We start from the raw sequence: 21,134 nt of genomic DNA, 5'->3' as shown, positions 1-21,134 counted from the left end.
TGGAATGAGGAGATAAGATTTTTCTTTGCTAGAACTATCGGTTTTTGAATTTTACTTTTGGAGGGAAAAAAATTTTGGATACAAAATTGACAAAGAAGAAATGTTGTGAATCAAAAAAGTGTGTGTAAGAAAGGAGGTTTGAAAAAAAAAGAACATAGCAGAAAAAGAATCTCATAGAGAAGTAATTGTGCAGGTGTGCATAACATGACGCCAGTGTAGGTATAACGTCACATAATAGATTGCATGCAGAATAATCAGAAGGTGAAGAGGAAATAAGAGGCAACTAAAAGAAAGAACATGGAAAGATAGAGAAGAGAAAGTAAGTGAATAGCATAGAGATAGGATTGATAGCAGGGATTGAGAGCAAAGAAGAGTCAAATTAATCTCAAGTGTAAAGAACAAGTTGTGAGTTACAAAATTTTATTTGTAACAAGGTGCTTAATTGATATTACATATTTACTCATTGTATGTCATCTAAGTGGGTGCTCAGATTAGGGTTAGGTGCTTCTTTAAGATGGTGCTCATAAAGCTAGGGGTTGGTGCCCATAAAAATTGTAACCAAAGTATTTCCATTGTGAGGTTGGATTAGAGTAGTAGACTCTAACAATATTTCTCACTGAGGTTTTTCCCACTGTGTGTTTTTCTCGTACATCATGTGTTGTGTGGTTGCCTTGTGTGTTTGAATGAGTTTAATATCTCTACTCATACTTTATTGATTTTCATTATTGAAGCTTAGATCATTTAGAAAAGATAAAGTTTCAATTACCATTGCTTCAACACCCCCCCCCTTCTCTCAGTGGTCCATTTGTGTTCAACACATTCATCCTTATACAAATCAAGCCAATATTAGCCAACTCTCATGATTTTAAGAGTCATAGTTCTTGGTGCAAAATAATCATCAACTATCCCATCATGGAATTCCTCAAGAACCTTGTTAATATGATCAAATTCTATGCATCTTAACAAAACTCCATGAAATTTATTCTATATAAATTTCCATCCAAAATGATATAGGGAATGGCTTAAAGTCTGAAATACCTTCGTTTTACATTGTTTAGGCCTTGTGGACACTCACTAGTTTGGAGATGATGCATAATTTCTTATATCCAACTTGAAGGAGGGGTTGTTACAATGCTTTGGTCTTCATTATTGATTACAAGGACAACCTCTTCTTCATCTTGTTCATTGTTTTTAACATTATCAACAAGTTGCTCACATAATCTTTTACCTCTTACTAGATTTGTAACCTTGATTTACATGCCATATTCCATGACTCTGGTGATCCAACCAACTCTCTTATCATTTAGATCCTTACTCAAAAAAAAATCTTTGATTCTTGGATGAGCAACCATAAGATTAATTTTGTTATTTGAAAGAAAATGTCTAAATTTCTTAAGACTTCTAATGATTGTTGAAGCATGTTTTCAACAAAATTGTACCTATACTCATATCCTTCCAAACCTTGACTAAAAAAGGCTATTGGCTATTCTATTCCATTTTCATTATAATGCACAAACATAGCTTAGATTGTATCAATACTTCCAAATACATATAGTATGAAGTCTTTGTCAAAATTTTGATTTACAAGGGTTGGTGCTATTGTTATGGCTTGTTTGATCCCTTTAGAACTCCTCTTAGGTTCTCTTGACCAACTAAAACATACATCCTTTCTCAACATAATTGTTATAGGCTTCAAGAGAGCTATAATGTTAGGAATAAACCTTCTAACAAAATGTATTCTTCTTAGGAAGCTTTGCAAACCTTTCTTGTGAGTAGGTAAATGTGAGGGTAAAATTGCACTTACTCTTTTAGGATCTATTGTAATTCCCTATTTCAAAACTATGTAAACCAAGCAATTTACCTTCATGGACAACAAAGATGCACTTCTTGGGATTGAGAAAAACAACATATTCCCCGCATCTATCAGAGATTTTCCTCAAATGGTTAAGGTGATCATTTACATTCTTTAGAAAAAAGTAATATCATCAAGTTATATCTATACAAACATTTTCATGAGACCTTGAAAGACCATATCCATGGATCTTTGGAAAGTTACAACAACATTAGATAATCCAAATGGCGTCTTCTTGTAGGCCATAGTTCCCCATTTGGTGGTAAAGGTAGTCTTTTATTGATCTTCTTCTTTTACCAAAATTTGGTTGTATCCTAAATAACCATCTAACAATGAATTTTTTTTAGAAGTTGAAACAACTTGCAAAATTAATTCTATTAAGGGCAGTAGATAGTGATCCTTGAGTGAAGATCTGTTAAGGTCTCTAAAATCAACACACAATTTGATTTCTCCATTTTTTTTCCTCACAAGTACCAAATTTGAAACCCAAGGCATGTGCTTAAGAGGGAAAATACTATTACCTTGAATTAACTTGTTCAACTCTTCTTTCTTGAGGTGTTCTAGCTTAGGATTCAAAGGCCTTTGACTTTGTCTCGTTGGTTTTACATTAGGTTATAGATCAATGGTGTGTTGTGCTCACTTAGGGTTAAAACCTTCAAATCTCCATATTCCCAAGCAAACACATCATTATATTCTTGACAAAGCAAAATAAAATCATGTTTTTCCTTTTTAGTATCTACCTTGCAGAGTTTTAAAAGCTTGTCTTTGAATATCTCAATGGGTTTATAGTGCTATTCCTTTACTATCATGTTGGTCTTATCTCTCCTCACTTGATCATCAGTATTGAAAATAAATTCCAAAGTCACTAAACCCTTTGGCATCTTGTTTGACTTTAGCTTTAGAATCTAATTATTACTTTGCCACTATAATTAATGTTGATTCCCAATTGAAAACTCAACTTCTTCAATAAAAAAGTTTATTATTTATTCACCACTATCAAACATTTGCCATTTTATGTTGTTATCCAGTACTGATGGCATTATAGCCAACTTTACATATTGTTGTACTTGAACATTCTTCACCTCATTTGGAATATCAATTTGTGAACCCATAGCAGCTAGTATATTAGCTTCTTTATTTTGATTTCTTGTAACAGACACAGTTTAAAACATCAAATTGTTCAATAAAGTCCCAAACCCTATGCATATGTGGCATATACAACTTGAGCAAATCATTTTTAGTTACATTGAGATTTCTCACCTGATTTTCTACTAACTCACTATCTCCAAATACCTGCAATCACTTGATATTCTTATTTCTTTTCCACTCATGAACAAGTGGTTCATATATGTTGTATTGTTAGTAAAAGTGAAAAAAACCTCAGCTAAATAATATTTCTCACCAGCTAGAGAAATCAACATTATTGCTCCATTAACACCTACTTCTAGAACCATCATAGTACAACTTCCAAAGATGATTAGAATGCTGCTCATACTACTATTTTTTTAATCTTTTATCAAGTTTGGAACAATAAAATCCTTCTCACATATCATGTAGATTCCTATTCCAGCCTCATCCATATGATTAAAAGGATCTACCTCATGATTCTCAACTTCCCACTCATCCAATTCAAACTAGGAATGCCTTCAATAAGTGTATTTGGTTGTTGAACAACAACTTGCTCCTCATGATAGTGAATGGCAATATTAGCATTAATACGGTTAGGAGTGTAAGACTCAATGTGACCTTTAGCCAATGGTTTTGATTTTATGGTTACCTTGGTGCCATATCTTGTTCTAAAAAATAAATGTGACCAATCAGATGAAAGATATCCCCCCAACTTTGTAGTGAAATCCCTACTAAGATATATCGAAAAAAATGGCGGTAGATCTATAACATAGATATCTTGTGGGATAAATAAATTTGAACAAGCATGCAAAGTAAGGATTAGATATTTTATCACTCCAACTGTATTAATGGTTGACCCATCCAACTGAACTATCCTTTTTTCTAGAGGCTTGTATGACAAACCTAGTTGATCAATTTATTCTTTTGGCATCATAGAGCCACTTACTCCCGAGTTAATCATGCAATTATGGACTAGGTGTTGGCCTATAATCAAGGTCACATAAAATAGGGATGGTTTAATCTCTTGGGTTGGCTACTCACACTTTGTTTGGGGATTGTTTGTAAGAATAACCTTGGGATTCTCTTTAGGGGGTTCATTTGAAAATGAGATCTTGGATCTTAAGACATCTTGCAACAAATCTTTTTGTCTAGGAATATACAAAGCATCCAACATTGAAATACTAATGGTAGCTTTCTTTATGTGATCCATAATATCAAATGTACTAGTAATAACCTTTTGTTGTAGTTTTGGAACAACAATGTCTTCTTGTGATTGTATTGGCTATGATTGACTTTTGGTTGATCGTTGCTTGCTACAACTTAACCTCTTGGAAAAATATGAATGTTTTTAGTAGGTTGAGGCCATTTGTTGACTTGTTGGCTTGTAGAAGCTTTTTTTTTTACCCTTATCAGCTTGTTGTTGGCCCTTATAAAGTTGGTGTCCAATGTCTATAGCTCTATTTTTGACCTTGTGTTGGCTGCTATAGGGACATAGGACAATTTTTTTACTTGTGGATGATTAACTCCACAAAACTCTTTACCTTGCTAGTTCATCAATGCAACATTAGGAACACCTTTCTTAGATTAAGTACCTTGTTGTTCATTAGTCTCTTATGCTACGTCTTGAGAAGACATAGCATTATTTTGAACCATAAGAACCTAGTTTAACATTTCATTAGAGCAGATTGTCTAATTGTGAGGTTCATTACATGGAAAAAACCATTCATAGTCTTGTCCCATATTATTTTACATAGGCACAAGCTCCTTAGAAGAGCTAGAAACATTAGGATAATAGAGATAAAAGGTCTTTGGTTATAGTTTTTCTTTTGACCTTGAGGATCAACTTGATAAGGATGCCTATTAGGATGGTATGAGCTTGATAAGTAGCTTAATATGGTCTAAGATTTTGGCCCTTTTCTTTCTTGATATTCACCAACTTATTGCCAAAAGGCCTTTAGTAGAATTTTTATCTCTTGAAACTCTTGAGATTGGTCTGAGACATCTTTCTCTTGGGATGTAGCTTGGTAACTTAAGACTGGAATAGGGGGAATAATAGCTAAAGAAATTATTTACATTGGTATAGGTGGTTGTGCCTCTAGAAAAATAGGCATTGTGGGTCTTGGTGTTATTTTACCAACTTGAATCAAATAATTTTCTACTCCAATGTGAATGTCAAAGGCTTGTGTTAAGGTTGTACTTCCCATAGAGTGAATCATAATTGAAATATAACTATTAAGAGTTTTGAGATAGTATAAGAAAGAATTATCAACAGAGGACCATACCATAATTGATATTTTGTTCCAAGTCTTTTGGAAATGGAATTTCAAATCTATCATGTGCTTATGTGGAGCTCTCTTTATGGTGTTGAGTTTCTCTACCAATGAAAGATATTTTGATTTGTCTTCAAAATGTTTCCAAAGGACATCATCCTGTATTGTGGTTGAAAAACTAAGGCTCCACCAATTAAGAAAGTAAGATTATTATTTTTTGCCTTAGGGACCACTACATTGAAAGAGGAGCGAACCTAATAGATCTAGCCACAATCCAAATATAGAAAGGGCTGAAATTTTGATTAAATTCACTCGTTATGTATTGCCTCCTCTTTCTAGTTGAATTTTGGATGATAATTGTGAAATTAGGGTAAAAAAAAGGAATGATTAAAGTAAATTGTCAGAAACAGATTGCTACAAATATCCCATGGAGCTACAAACTGAGATCTGGGCAAAATAAAGTATTTAAAACCTATTCCCAAAAGTTCGGCCTGATTTTTCAAGACTCGGTAGCACAAATTTTCCTTGGTCGTCTAAATTTTCCTTCCTTGAAATTTGTACCTATTTCTCACTATTGAATTTGTCAAAATTCCTCAGTACAACTCTTCCCTAGGCACACAAAGAAAGGAAATAGGGTAGTGGATAGGGATTTATTGTAAGTCAAACCCCTATTTAGTAATTAACCTTAAATGAAATAATGTAAATACTAAAGTAAATGCTAAGGAGGTATATCTCAGATACAATTATTAATGATGATGTAATGCTTTTTTAATGTAATCATAAATATTGAATGTAATAGCATGACAAACACATGAATATAGAAAACCATAATCGCACACATATGCTTGCATGGAGATTGATGTAAATTTTCTCCCCAATGCTTGAAGGATGAATATACAACCTTGAATCTCTGAAAATGCCCAATGATGAATGCTTCACAGATGCACAAATGATAGGTAAGGAGACTTCGATTGCTTCTAGGTTGAAATAAATTGATTGGATGTCTTTATATAGGGTTCCCTAGGTAAATTCTTGATTAGGAAAACCTCCAATGATCAATTGTAGTCATGGGGACAAGAATCTATTGAGGAGATAAAGGCCTGCCCTATTTCAAATTGGGGCCTTCTTAAGGGGGACCAAATTTTTTTGGGGAACCTTGGTCCAAACCAAGGTGCTCCATGCCCTAGGCCTCCAACAAATAGGACTAGCACAAATGGAAATGGGGGAGAGACCTCGAAGATGGGACCCACTCCATTATGTTCGTGACAATAGGGTTGGAAAAGGGAGCCAAAACGGACTTAGAGTAAGGATGAAGATAGGAAATGCTAAAGTAGCAACACAAACATGAGGTGTAAATTGGATCAGTTATAATTTACAATACTAGATTTATCTCCCACTTTAATGGGAGTATGAGCCTATTCAAATACTTGTGATAAAGTAGAAAGATGAAAGAGAGGAGAAATCAAGAGTGAGATCACAAGGGGATAGGACAACACTAATTTTGAGGAACCAAGACCCCAACTTAAGATATTTTTTGGCAAGATACATTGCATAAGTGTAGAGAAGTATATGGGAGTTGTAATTGATGGCAACCCAGCTCAGATATTTCATTTGGTTTGTATAGATTCATCCTATCAGAAGAATGAAATCCAATTTTGCATAAGTTTGGAAGGTGGAACACAATATTTGACAGTATAGGAGTATTTTGAGTAGAACTTCAGTTTGGTTGCACATTTTTCTTTATGGTGATACATGCAGTTGGTTGGATGTTTGGAGTATCTTGTTCCAGAATCTTTGCCTATGGTGTTGTCTTTCATGCAAGATTGAAGATCCAATATTCGACATTTCTAGAAGAACAATGCTATTTGGCTGTCTAGTGATGTAACATGTTATGTGGAATTATTGGAATGATTTTGGTGAATGATTATGTGTTCAAGGTTTCTTGGATGACATGTGGGAAGTGTGTATTCAATTTATTTTGGTCCACATATGCATTGGTGAATAGATTTAGCTGACACATCTTACACGTTTCATATTTTGCAAGTGTTCTTCAAGTTGACTTGTTGATGAGATAAATTCATGTTGTGGATATATATAAGAGATTAGAAAGCTCTTTTTGATGATCAAAGAGTATGCAAGTGTTGTGTATGTGTGATTATGCACAGTTTCACATGCGTAATTGAAGGATGTCCGCTCTAAATTAAAGCAGATTGGTAGAACAGAGCAGTGAGTCTCAAAGCAGTGAGAAAGTTGTATTTTGTTCTTAAACCAGAACTATCCCAGGTATTTGTAGATAATAATTTATAGTTAAATATTATTGTTATCTTTTTTAATTCTTTTGTAAGACAATGAGTCTTCCTTGGGGTTGTAGCCCTTATTGTATTTGAGCAATAAGCTCTAGGCAGTGAGCCTAAATGCATGTGCATTCCTATGTAAACTTTTCACATACTTCTAATAGAGTATTATCTTACTGTGGGTAGGATTCCCATCATGTGTTTTCCCTTGACTGGGTTTTCAACATACAAAATCTTGTTTTATGGTGGTATTTTTGTATGTGTTTTTCTTATGGTTATCTCTCTTGTACATTTGAATTAAATAATTTGAATAACTGATTAAGAAAGCTAAAAGTTGCAGAAAACCGATTCACCCCCCCTCTTAGTGTTCATGAATTCCAACAATTGGTATTAAATCCTATTTCCTCAGAGGAAGCCTAATAGCTTGAGGGAGATTCGAGAAGATGAATCTATGGATTTTGGTAGTCTTAGACAATAACTTCTTATTGCACTTGAAGATCTTGATCATGCACAAGCTGAGGTTCGGTAAGTGAAAGTAAGGCTTAGGGGTGATAAGAGCTTCACTGAATCATTGAAGGATTAGTTGAACAATTCAAGGGATAAGAAAAAGGAACTTGATGACAAGATGAAGGAGAAAGAAAGTCAAAGCACTGATGAAGAAACCCTAAAAGAAAATATAAGATAATGTGAGAGACTTGCTAGAGCTAATATACTCTAGAAGAATGAGATGGAAACCATTGTGATGAGATTGACAAAGGAGATTGAAGAAGGATGAAGAATGAGGAAAATATTGCTAAGTCCTTGAAAGACAAATCTGAAGAATGTTGCAGACTTGAGAATGAGAATGGATAGTTGATAAGTGATATTCAAGATGCTAGAGAACATGAGGAAGATCTTGGAAAGCAGATCCTAGTTCTTAAGGTTGATCTTGAAGCTGCAAATGAATATAAAGAGAAGTTCTGGATCAGCTCAACCAGACTAGATGAGATGCTTCCAAGTCACAAGAGTCCTATTGATACACAAGGTCTTGGTTATGAGAAAGGTGAAAGCTCCAAATCAGCACAACAAAAGAACAACTCAACGAATCCTCCGGTAAGGCAACCTAATGCTAAAAAAATAAATGGTAACTATTTTGTTTGCAATAAGGTTGGTCATATGACTAGTTAATGCAGAAATAAGATGATTAACAATGCTCCATCTTTTACCAGTCAATTTTTCAAATGCAATAAGTATGGTCATAAGGCAAATGTATGCAAAAGTGTGATGAATAAATTTCAAAATAGGAGAAACGTTAGATGCTATGCTTGTGGAAGATTTAGACACATTTCTAATCAATGCATATCAAGCAAAAATGAAGGAAATTTCAAACCAAATTAGAGGAACAATGTTGTTTGTTATGCTTGCAACAAATCTGGTCACATTGCTAAGTTTTGTAGAAGCAAGAATGCAAACAAGAAGGCTTCAAAAGATTTAAAAAACAAGAATGTGAAGCCAGATAAGAAGGGAAAAGAGAAAGTTGAAGAGATCATAGAGTATATGAAGAAGAATTGGGTGAAGAAGAGAGATAATGATGCAGGAAATGGGTTTGATCCTAATTCTGGTGCTGGAACCCCATGTGGTAACTAAGCTAAGGCATTCGATCTTAGGGGGAGATTTTCACGAAAATCTTACAAACCCCCTATTGGAGATCTATACCTATTTCTGGCAGGTTGTAGAGGTGTATGAGGTGATATCAAATGTTTATGATGGATTTCTGGAAGATTTTGAGTACATTTGGAGATCCGAAGAAGAATTCCTGAGAGATACAGTATCTGAAAGAGTTAGGGTTAAAGTGCCTTTATTATACCTAAAGGTTGGGTATGCGGAGGATAAAAGAGAATTAACTTATCTCATTTCTCACTTTACATGCGAACTGAGAAACTAGTAAAGCATGGTGAAGGTGATTTTGTCAAGATGGAGAGATTTGTCGAAGTGATCTTGAGTTTGGTTGAAGATTGAAAAGGTATTTCTCTAATTTGGAACTTTTTTAGTTTAAAACCTAAATTATCCAATATGCCATCGACTGGTATTGCGACCCCACTAGTAGTTGATGTAACTGAATGAGCTAGACTAAACTAAAAGAAACACCCCTACAAGTCAATGGAAGATGATCCAAATAGGGCATTTTCATCAGTCCCATATGGAGTTTTATATGTGAAAGACATTAGGGTTTACTGTCACTGTAACATTGAAGAAATTGGGAATTCTCAAATGTTGAAAATTTACACAGATCATATGATTAATTAGATGGGAAACCTAATATCAGAATTAAAAATACTTGAGGAAAAGGGTTTCGTGCAGTTTGTCAATTTTTCAGTTTTTGATGAACCTGAGTGGGTTTGATATATCTTGAGCAGATTGCATGATGAGTTCATGTGGCTTGACAAACCACACAAGATCACCAAGACAACAATAAAGATAGTGACCTATCTAAATTCAACTATTGAGGTACCTGGTCTAAGAAATGTGAAAAATCAAATCATAACATAAGCAACCAGTTCACAATTTGACAAAAGGGCAATGACAATTAGTGACATAATTGAATATGATGTCAGATTTGGATCGATGGTGATAGGATACAAAGTATATCAATCTAGACAGGACAATACGGTATTCGATACGACTATCTATGGTTCTTACCAAATCTTTAAGGAAGGTAAGTTGTATGACCTGTGTGAGCTGCTCCGGAGTGAGCTTTTGAGCAATCTTTAGAAAATCAAGCAAGACAAGAAGCATGTGTTCAAATTCGGCGCATTGATTATTTGTCTATATTTCTACTTTATGAATGATTTTCTGAGAGCAGCAGAGGTTCAATGGGCCTATGAGAGGTAAGTGATTGTGAAAATCAGAGAGACTCTTTAGGGTCTAGGAGATTTACAAGCACATAAAGGCATACTTTAGGGATACTTCAAGACATTTCAAAGAATGATGCAAAGCAAAGATGTAATGGTGGGAAAATGGTGAATGATAGATCAAGAGGAAAACTAATCTTTCCCCCAAAGAGAGATGAGAGTTTAACTATTGATTATCCTTCAAACAATTTTCACCATTACATTAGGAAGAAGGAGATGATAATTCAGTATATTCAATCTCTCCATACAAAGATGGTAGATTGAATTTTGAATGAATTGGGGAATGCTAAGTTGATTCCCTCTTCCTTGTTTGAAATGGAAATGAATTGATTGAGTTATATAGTAAAAACATGACAAAGAATCAATCATAACTTGAGATCAGAATATGGGATGAAGCTATGCACCTGGATCTGGCAATAGAATGTCGAGATGAAGTTGCCCTATGAATTTGAGGAAAAGTTGCCTGGACCATGGCGGGAATGTACACGGTCCTCCGAAAAATCCATGAAATGAAAAGGGTTTTTCTGCCTCTGCAAATGGAGCCTGAATCCGAAAGTACAGCTGTGCACTTGCAATCTACACATAGAAAAGAGAGGAAAATGGGTTGGAATTGGGGGTTTGCCTTTAGGTCAAACCCCGGTTTTGGAATTAACCAAGTAATGAAAGAAAGTACTTGCAAGTAGATGTAAATGAAAGACTGAATTGCAAATCACCTCAAGGGAAGTTGTAGTAGCAATGTTGATAGAAATGCTTGTGTGGAATTGAATGTTGAAATCAATATCCTCTTCAATGGTTTAATCCTTGACTTGAATGCAACACCTAGTCTTGAAGGGAGACTTGAGAATGCTCGATTATGGAAAAGAATGCTTGAATGCTCTTGAATGCTTGATCGCTTGTGAATTTCCCACTCATCCAACCTTATCCAACCTATGAAAATGAGAGGAAAAATGCCCCTTAAATACATGTTGGTGGATTTGAATTTTGTCACAAGGCAACATCGGGAGAGTTGTCTTGCTCACTGCACAACCCACAATGCATGCTCTAGGAAGGTCCTACCCCAAAATAGGGTAGGGACAAGGGCCCCATGCCCCTATCCTACCCCTTTCTCCAGGGCAGAGTGTGGACAAAGTGACACAGAGGCAAAGGAAGAAGCTATTTTTGCAAGCTAATCAATCTCCGATCTCCAATCAAGCTAGAGAATTCGAGTTTGCATGTGTGAGGACCCTAATGTATTCAAAAATTACTAGGGTCACAATTTTATGAGACTACATTTAGCCCCCACTTTAGCGGGAGTATATGCATATGCCAATACTATCAGTTAAGTACAAGGAAACAAGATTGAAATAATTTTACCATGTCAAGGAGGCAAGATGCGCTAAGCCCCTAGTTGACTTAGGATCTTACAACATCAATTGACAAAGTAAAAGGGAAGATCAAGAAGGGGAGAACCATGACTGCAAGTAGAAAAGTTCCCTTCACTATGAGTCATGAAAGCAAGGATACAAAAGATCACAAAGAAAAAAAGATTCACTAAGTAATTCTAAGTATCACAAGAAGGAACGTATGAGCAGAGAGTATGCCCCCACGTGAAAGCGATCACACACACCTTATCAAGAGCGATTGATTTAAGGTAGGATAGACCCAAGAGATAGAAGAGAGTGAGAACATTATCACAAGGATTTAGTGATGAATACTAAGAGGGGGGGTGAATTAGTATGCCAAAAAACTTATGCACTAAAACACTTACATAGTCTAAAGATAAACCGGTAAAGCAGTCTAACAGTCAAACTGGTTACCACACATGCAAACCAAAATGTGAATAAAGAATTCACCCACAAAAGTAATAAAACCATAACACAAGATATTTGATGTGGAAACCCAACTGGGAAAAACCATGGTGAGATGGAACTCACAAGTCACTATCTGCAGAATAGAAACCAGACCGGTTAAGGTCTTACAATGTTCTTCACTAGAACAGATCCTATTAGGAATCTCAATCTCTGTTAGGAGATAAGTCTGATTAAAGACTACCTTGTTAGAGGATTTTAGATTCACATGTGTGAACCACCTTGTTAGAGGATTTTACAAAGGCTTTGAGGCCTACCTGGTTAAGGGCTACAGACTTGTCAAAGATGTGAGTAATCAACAAGTGTTTGATCTATCTAATAGCACAAACTGCTTGGTTAGATCCAGTATTTCTCACAGCTAATACATTCCAGCATTACTTTAGTCTTCTCTCTCTCTCTCACACAGTTACAACTTGATCTTCTTAGACAAGATCATTCTGGACTCCCACCTTAAACCCTAGCTCAACATTAACCCTTTCAGCAACAACTTAAAACCCTAGACATGATGTCCTTTTAAACGAATCTGATTTCATGTCGGTCCAATAGGATTACATTACAATTTCCTAGGTTCAATGAATCTAGACATACTTAGTAACACAACACAAAAAGCATCGTCAATGTGTCGGCACGATCAAACAATTGGTGGATTGGTAACTCATCACAAAATGCTGGTTGGTAACTCATCACAGAGTATTACCGGTTCATACAAAATACCAGTTGCCAGTTTGACAAAAATGAAGACTGGTAAGAATGTGTTGTGCCGCTTGGCTCCCTCGTACCACTTGTGATCTACGAACCGCTTGGGGTCGACATGCCACTTCAGACCGGGAAACACATTCTACAAAATCACCACTAGTCTAAAGACTAGTATACAACATACTGGCTGGAACAAATACCGGTTGAGCACAATCTCATACATATAAAGGGGATCTCAATACAAGTGTGTGTCCATCAATGATAATCACAACATAAACATAAAAAATGCCAACAATCTCCCCCTTTGGCATTGATGGCAACACTTAGGAAAATAAAATTTTGACATCTAAGTGTTTTATAACAAAAACTTGCCATTAACAAAATTGCTCCCCCTAAGCATATACACTATCCCTTAATCAACACAGTGTGTAGCAATTTTGCATACAGAGCATAATCATCAAAGCATATAACATATATCACAGCATATATCAAAATTTCAAAACAGATACTTCTCCCCTTGATATACTTCTCCCCCATATGACAGAAGATTAAAATTTTAAAACCAAAAACTAGATATACTTCTCCCCCTTTGCCAACAATGATAAAGTACCACTGAAAAACCCTATTACCATATATATATATAATTAGTTTATGACAATAATGAATAATACTTGTCAAAAATCGATTTATAGTCCTGCAAAAAATGTTTCATGGAGAGGGACCAGGACTCAAGTAGGGAGGTTGCCACTTCCTTCTCTGTCTGCATCTGGAATACCTGTTCCTCCATGGCATCTATTGTGCTCAGTTCCTGTGTGACTGTCAGAGCATCCAGGTTCAGATAACACTTCTGAAGAATTTGCAGTCATGGAAGTAATACCAGTTGAAGCTCCTACAGATCCCTAGACCATGTACTGATCTCTTGCTCCATCTTGGCTGACTGGACCTAGAACCGGTGAATGGTTTGCCCATATGCTGCAAAGGAATCATAAGGAGTCTTGAATGTGCCCAAGTAGGACTGTAAGTCCATTTGAAGCTGTTGCTTCTTGGCTAGCACATAATCACATAACAGATGAGGGTGATAGATTTTATTGAGTAGCAAGTTTCCCTCATCCAAGGCATTCCTTATGTCCTTTTGATCTTTTAGCAGTTCAGTCCTAAGCTCATTCGACTTCTTCACTAGAGCGACATTAAGAGCCTTTTGGTGCTCTTTCTTTACATTGGCCTCTGCTACTTCTTCTAGACTCTGCACTTGATCATCCACTATAGTACATAGAAGTTTCAGTTGTGCTAGTGATGATTTAGTGTCAGGAAGATTAGTACCGAGGATTAAACCGATAAGTGTGTCTACAGCCGCCTAATTAATATCTTGTTCTCTTTTCTTGTGAATGCCTTCAAGGTGCTCTTAGGCAACCTTGATGCTCTGCATAAGCTCAGACTCACTTACAGATTGGAGATCAATGGGGCTCAAGATAGCAGCCAGTTTGGCTCGGCTACCGGTTGCCTTAGGAGTCTCCATCTGTGTGCTCTTCATCGCTTCGATTGTCTTGTCTTCTTCTTCCTTCTTTTTCCTCTCCTTCTCTTCCTTCTCTTTCTCTTCTCTCTTTTTCTTCTCTTCCTCTTCCATCTTCTTCTTGTCTTCTTCTTTCCGCTTCTACTCTACTTCTACCTTCTTCTTTGCTTCTTCTTCCTTCTTCTTCTGTGCTTCCTCTTCCTTCTTCTTTTGTTCTTCCGCTTCCTTCTTCTTCTTCTTCTCTTCTGCTTCCTTCTTCTTCTGTTCTTCCTCTTCCTTCTTCTTCTTCTCTTCTACTTCCTTCTTCTTCTTCTCTTCCTCTTCTTTTTCTTCTCCTCTTCTTCCTTCTTTCTCTTTTCTTCCTTATCCTCTTCTTCTTTCTTTTTCCTTTCATCTTCTTGCTTCTTCTTTTCTTCATCTTTCTGTTTCTCCTCTTCCTCTTTTCAATGGCAATGCACCATTTATTATCTAATGCTTTAAATAATGAATCCAGTGTCTAAGATTTAATCTCTGATGGTGACCGGTCATTTTTACATAAATAAAGAATGATTTCCTGTAGTACTTCATCTTTTTCCTCACTATTGAATTCATCATAATAATCTATTAAATCATGAAGTAACTTTCTCCTAATATTTTTTACTGTTCTTTGACAATGTGTCAAAGGTTTGTATGAGGAGATGTCTATATTTACCGGTGCGGATGTTGCCAGTTCATTCTTCTTCATCTTCTTTGTCTGTCTTGCCTTCTTTAGCTGTTCATCAGACTCAATTTCTTCGGAGTCCAGTTCATTTGCCTTAGTCTTCCTCTTTCTTTCGAAGAATTTTTCTGGTGACCGCTTGGTCACTCTTGGAGTTGCAGTGGTAGCCAGTGCCAATGCTGCAGGCACTGCCTTAGCTTTCTTAGCTGTCGGTTCTTTTCCCTTCTTCACTGATGGTTCTTCAACTGGTGCAATCCTCTCCAAGTAGGTTTCGGTCCTCTTAGCCTTTGGATCAAGAGGCGAGGCAATAAGGGTTGAGGCATACCCTTCCAGCATGTCAACCATAACTTCATAGCCCATTGGCTCTACCTCCTCCATTCTAGGCTCAACAGCCTCCATTAGGCATTTGTCCACCTGAATAGTGAAATAGATGTCATGTTCATATTTCTTCACTGTCACTTGAGATTCTTACCCTTTGACTCATCTTTCTTCTAAATTCATCAAAATATTTGTTCAGTACCTCAGGGTAGCCAGTTCCAATGTCTTGCATGCTTTCCTTTATCTACTTGGTTACTGGTTGGTCAGGGGACCACTGGACATCTCCTACACCAGGAAAGTAGCCTTGGAAATAGAAAAACAACCCTACCAGTAGTTGTCCAAACTTATACCTTAGTGAGTTGTCCTGCTTGATTGCCTTAAGATTTAGCAGGAGTTGCCTCTGCATGCCGGTGCATAAGTCAAAAGATGCATCCTCTTTTATCATTCGGTAAGCAGCATTTACCACTGTAGCAGATACAAAATTAATCTTGCTAGCTAAAAACGTTCTGTATCCTATCACCATGCAGGCATATTTCACCAAATCATCCTTGATAGGATTGAGTGTCATACCTCGTGAATCACTTGTTGAACCAGTGAGCTTGGTCATTTCTATTTTGCTCACTTTTCTCAGGGCTGGCACTTCCCCTATGTTGTAGAAACCAATGACTGCATGAATTGCTTGAGGCATGATATCATGCATCCTTTCCAAGTACATTTTGTCACCATGGACTCTGCTCAAAATAATCCTGATGTGATCCTCTGTGAAATCTTCCAGAAAATATACTGCATTGTGGAATTTCTTCTTCTCTATGACACTAAATTCTGGTTTGATCTTTTTGTCCTTGCCACAAAATAGACCTAACTGAGTATGAATAGCTAAAGACCCTAGGTCTTCTATTTTGCAATCAATATAATCAGAAATTCCTTCTTTGACTATGACTCCAGCTGGAACTTGTGATAAAGCATTATACTTGGACTTCCTCTGAATGAAACTTTCTGACTCAATGGATGTACATGAACTGGTATGAGATGCGGAAGCCATTGAAGAGTATTTCAAGAACACGAAAAATACCTTTCAAATGCAGATTTAGGGCTTCCTGATTCTGCTTCACTTCACTCTCCGTCAGATGCCAAATCACCGCTTTGTGTTCTCCACTACCGCTTGCAAACTGGATTTGAATCTCTTTCAAGGTTGTTCACTTTCTTGAAATCAAAGCTCAAATCACCTTTTCTTCGCTCTGCACTTGAAAACTTTTCTTTGTTCAAAAACAAATAGTGAGAAATGATTTGAAAAATGCATTTATACATGTTTCTCACCTACCGTCATTAATGCTCCTTTATTAGGGCGTAAACCCTAATTTGCCTTTTTACCTTTTCCGGTCTTCTTCCAAGTGATAGGTATCGCATACCGGTTAAGGTCTTTTACCAGTGTCAACCAGGGGTTCGAAAGCATTTCGCCGTTTGCTCCCCCTAAGCCTTTAAGGCTTAGTTTGCTGGTTCCGATATTTCCACACTAGGTGCAGAAACCGGTTCCTCTTCTAACATTATTGGTTTCTTCCTCCATGTTTTCTTCATGTCCACTTGAACTTTTTCAACATCTATTTCTCCTTCTTGAGTGACCGGTATATCATCAGATATACTTTTTTTGCTTCTGTAGAATCTTGCAATGTGACCCGGTTTGTTGCAGTGATAGCAAACAAGTACAGGTGCTCTCCAAGGTCCACTGTACATGTTTCCATTCTTCCTTCTACATGTTGCAGCAGTGTGACCATTATCATGATAGATCATACAACTTTCTCTCCATCCGGTTACCGCTTGATGGCCACCGCTTCTTGACTGATGATTGAAGACATTAAACCGATTGTGGTTCCAGTTCATAAAAGGTTCAGGACCAGTTCCTTGGGTCCTCTGAGGATATCTTCTAGTGTTATTCATTACAAACTTGCATTCAAATGCTCTATGCCCAAACTTGTTGCATGCATAACAATGACCATTGAACTTATTTGATCTAGGTACATTGTTGATAAAATAAGGAAAATTATTGTAGGCCTTGCTCCTACATACATTGGCAGTGTGTCCTTTAAGAGAGTTAAAGCAAACAGGTTTGAATTTTTGCTTACCTTTTCCTTTGAGTGCCGGTTGCTTCTTTGATGCTTCAGCATTTGTTCCTAAGGATTCTCCTTCCTCATGTCTAGAAAAACCAAGACCATTAGTATTGTTTGCCGGTCTAGATGACTCAAGCTTTTGCTCTAGCTTGACAGTACTTTTGCCAAACTTAGCAAGTATTTCCTTTGACTCAAAGAGTTATTTGGAAATAGCAGTATTTGTCTCCATTAGACTTGCATTTTCAGAGATGGCAATGTTCAGCTCTCCTTGCATGTCTTCTTTTTCCATTCTACTCTCATGAAGGCAAGCAATCAGTGCACTAATCTCTTGTTTCAACTTGGAGATCTCATGATCTCTGTCCTTTACCAGATCTTCAGCTTTTCTCTGGTTCTCAAGCTCTTGACTAGACCGAATAGTCAGTCCTTCCAACTCCTTTCTCAGATTGGAGTTTGAGTCATTCAGCTTATTCACTTCAACAATCATGGCTTCCATGTTAGCTTCATCTTCAGAACTACTTTTAGATAGTTCCATCAGCCTCTCTGCATGTTCTCTTCTTTTTGCTTGAGATGCCTTGTATTTGACCATAAGATCATCATAGGCTTGCTCGGACTTAGTGAGCCGTTGAGTAAGTTCCCTCAAGGTGTATTCCCCCATATCTCTTTCCAAGTGGTTAAACTTATAGAAAGGTAGGCTCTGATACCAATTGATGAATACTAAGAGGGGGGGGGGCGAATTAGTATGCCAAAAAACTTCTGCACTAAAACACTTACACAGTCTAAAGATAAACTGGTAAAGCAGTCTAATAGTCAAATTGGTTACCACACATGCAAACCAAAATGTGAATAAAGCATTCAACCACAAAAGAAATACAACCATAAAAAAAAATATTTGACATGGAAACCCAACTGGGAAAAGCCACGGTGAGATGGAACTCACAAGTCACTATCTGCAGAATAGAAACCAGACCGGTTAAGGTCAGACCAGTTAAGGTCTTACAATGTTCTTCACCAGAACAAATCCTGTTAGGAATCTCAATCTCGGTTAGGAGATAAATCCGATTAAAGACTACCTTGTTAGAGGATTTTAGATTCACATGTGTGAACCACCTTGTTAGAGGATTTTACAAAGGCTTTGAGGCCTACCCGGTTAAGGGTTATAGACTTGTCAAAAGATGTGAGTAATCAATAAGTGTTTGATCTATCTAATAGCACAAACTGCTTGGTTAGATCCAGTATTTCTCACAACTAAGACATTCCAACATTACTTTAGTCTTCTCTCTCTCTCTCTCACAGTTACAAATTGATCTTCTCAGATAAGATCATTCTGGAATCCCACCTTAAACCCTAGCTCAACATTAACCCTTTCAGCAACAACTTAAAACCCTAGACATGATGTCCTTTTAAAGGAATTTGATTTCATGTCGGTCCAATAGGATTACATTACAATTTCCTAGGTTCAATGAATCTAGACATACTCAGTAACATGACACAAAAATCACCGTCAATGTGTTGGCACCATCAAACAATTGGTGGATTGGTAACTCATCACAAAATGCCGGTTGGTAACTCATCACAGAGTATTACCAGTTCATACAAAATACCGGTTGCCGGTTTGTCAAAAATGAAGACTGGTAAGAATGTGTTGTGCCACTTTTCTCCCTCGTACCGCTTGTGATCTACGAACCGCTTGGGGTCGACATGCCGCTTCAGACCAGGAAACACATTCTACAAAATCACCACTAGTCTAAAGACTAGTATACAACATACCAGTTGGAACAAATACTGGTTGAGCACAAGCTCATACATATAAAGGGGAACTCAATACAAGTGTGTGTCCATCAATGACAATCACAGCATAAACATAAAAAATGCCAACATTTAGTCCCCAAGAAAGGAGTAAACCCAAGGATAATGAACACAAAACACAAGGTAGTGTCACTTTCCTTGAGGTTAGTATGTTGTATGATAGCTCATGTATATCATATATGTATGTGCATGTAATAATATTCATTCCCCAAAGAAGGACATTACCTTAGAAGAAAGGGAAGAGAGGATGTCTTTTGAGTCAACATGAAAGAGACCAAGAGAAGATCTCAATGCTTTGCATCATCCCCAAGTATACATTAGGGGAACAATATAAGAATAGGGGTACACATAGAAGAATGGTCACAAAAGAGAAAGAAAGGAGAGAGAGAGAGAGAAAGATCTGCAGTGCTAATATCACTAATCTAGCATGACATCCACCTCTTGATCTTGCTGATCACTATTTGGGGAAGGCGAGCAACATGCCAGAGGAGCAACATCGAGCTTAGTAGATGGAGTTATCACAAGATCCAAACAAGCACTATGCTCATGTTGTAAGTCACTTTGTTGGATTTGAGGAGCTAGGATTAGGGTTTGTGAAAACTCATCTGATAGATGTTTGTCCACATCAATATACTCATACTCACTATTAGAAGCATTAGGAGTTGTATTGCCATTATGAATAACATTTTCACCCATTTCTTCATCAAAGTTTTGAGAAAGAAGAGAAAGAACATGAATATGAGTAAAACCATCACATGTTTTATGAAACTTATGATTTGGAGATGTAGGTTGAACATCTTGCTTAGGAGAAAAGGGAATCATGTCAACTATCAGAGCCTGAGGAGACTAAGTATTTTGAGGGATAGCTTCATGAGCTCGAACACGACGTCTTTGTCAGCGTTCTCTCACACAATGATTCCGTCGAGTTTTAGTGGAAGGCTGAGAAGGAGGAGGAACACTTGAAAAAGTAGGAACGTTTCTCTCCTTGGTAGTGCAAAGTATAGGAGAAGCAGGCCTCTTCTCTCAATAAGAGGAAGGAGAAATATGAGGTGTAGGAAGGAGACCAAGTCCATCATGAGGAGGAGGTATAGGTCTAACCTTAGGAGGAATATTGGTATTCTCCTTAAGGGAAGGTAAAGTCACATCCATAGGGGTAGGTGGACAATTTTCCTTAAGAGGGAGATAAGTTCTATCCGAGAGGAGAAGAACCTCATCTTGAAGAATAAAAGGAATGTCAAGTGTTGGCGATCTAGGTTGACTTAAGGATAAGATCATATCATTCTTTTATTTTTTATAAGATTGAAAAAGAGTATCACTCCTTGATGGAAGAGATTGAAATTGTTTAGGCCAAAAGAGATCGATAGGAATACTAGGGCTTCTTTCGGATGGAAGAAATAAGCTATTGTTCACGGTTATGATTTCTCCATTGTGAGGAAATTTCAGACAGTTGTGTATTGGAGAAGCAATATCCCTCATGGAAGATAGCAAAGGATAGCCCAACTTTACTCAAAATTTCTTAGAAGAATGTATAATAACAAAGTCAAAATCCATGGATTTAGCATGAACTTCAACAAGAAGGGTGATAGAACCAATGGTAGGACAAGAGAAGCCATCAAATAACTTCATATCCACATTAGAAGCATCATATATTAGTATATACAATCGTAAAGTAAAAAGATACTCTTCAGTTATGACATTAACCATACAAGATGGATCAATC

This window comes from Cryptomeria japonica, chromosome 10 (assembly GCF_030272615.1).
Source record: "Cryptomeria japonica chromosome 10, Sugi_1.0, whole genome shotgun sequence".
NCBI classification, from domain to species: domain Eukaryota; kingdom Viridiplantae; phylum Streptophyta; class Pinopsida; order Cupressales; family Cupressaceae; genus Cryptomeria; species Cryptomeria japonica.
The sequence above is the reverse complement of the archived record's forward strand: the minus strand, read 5'-3'. Positions refer to the sequence as shown.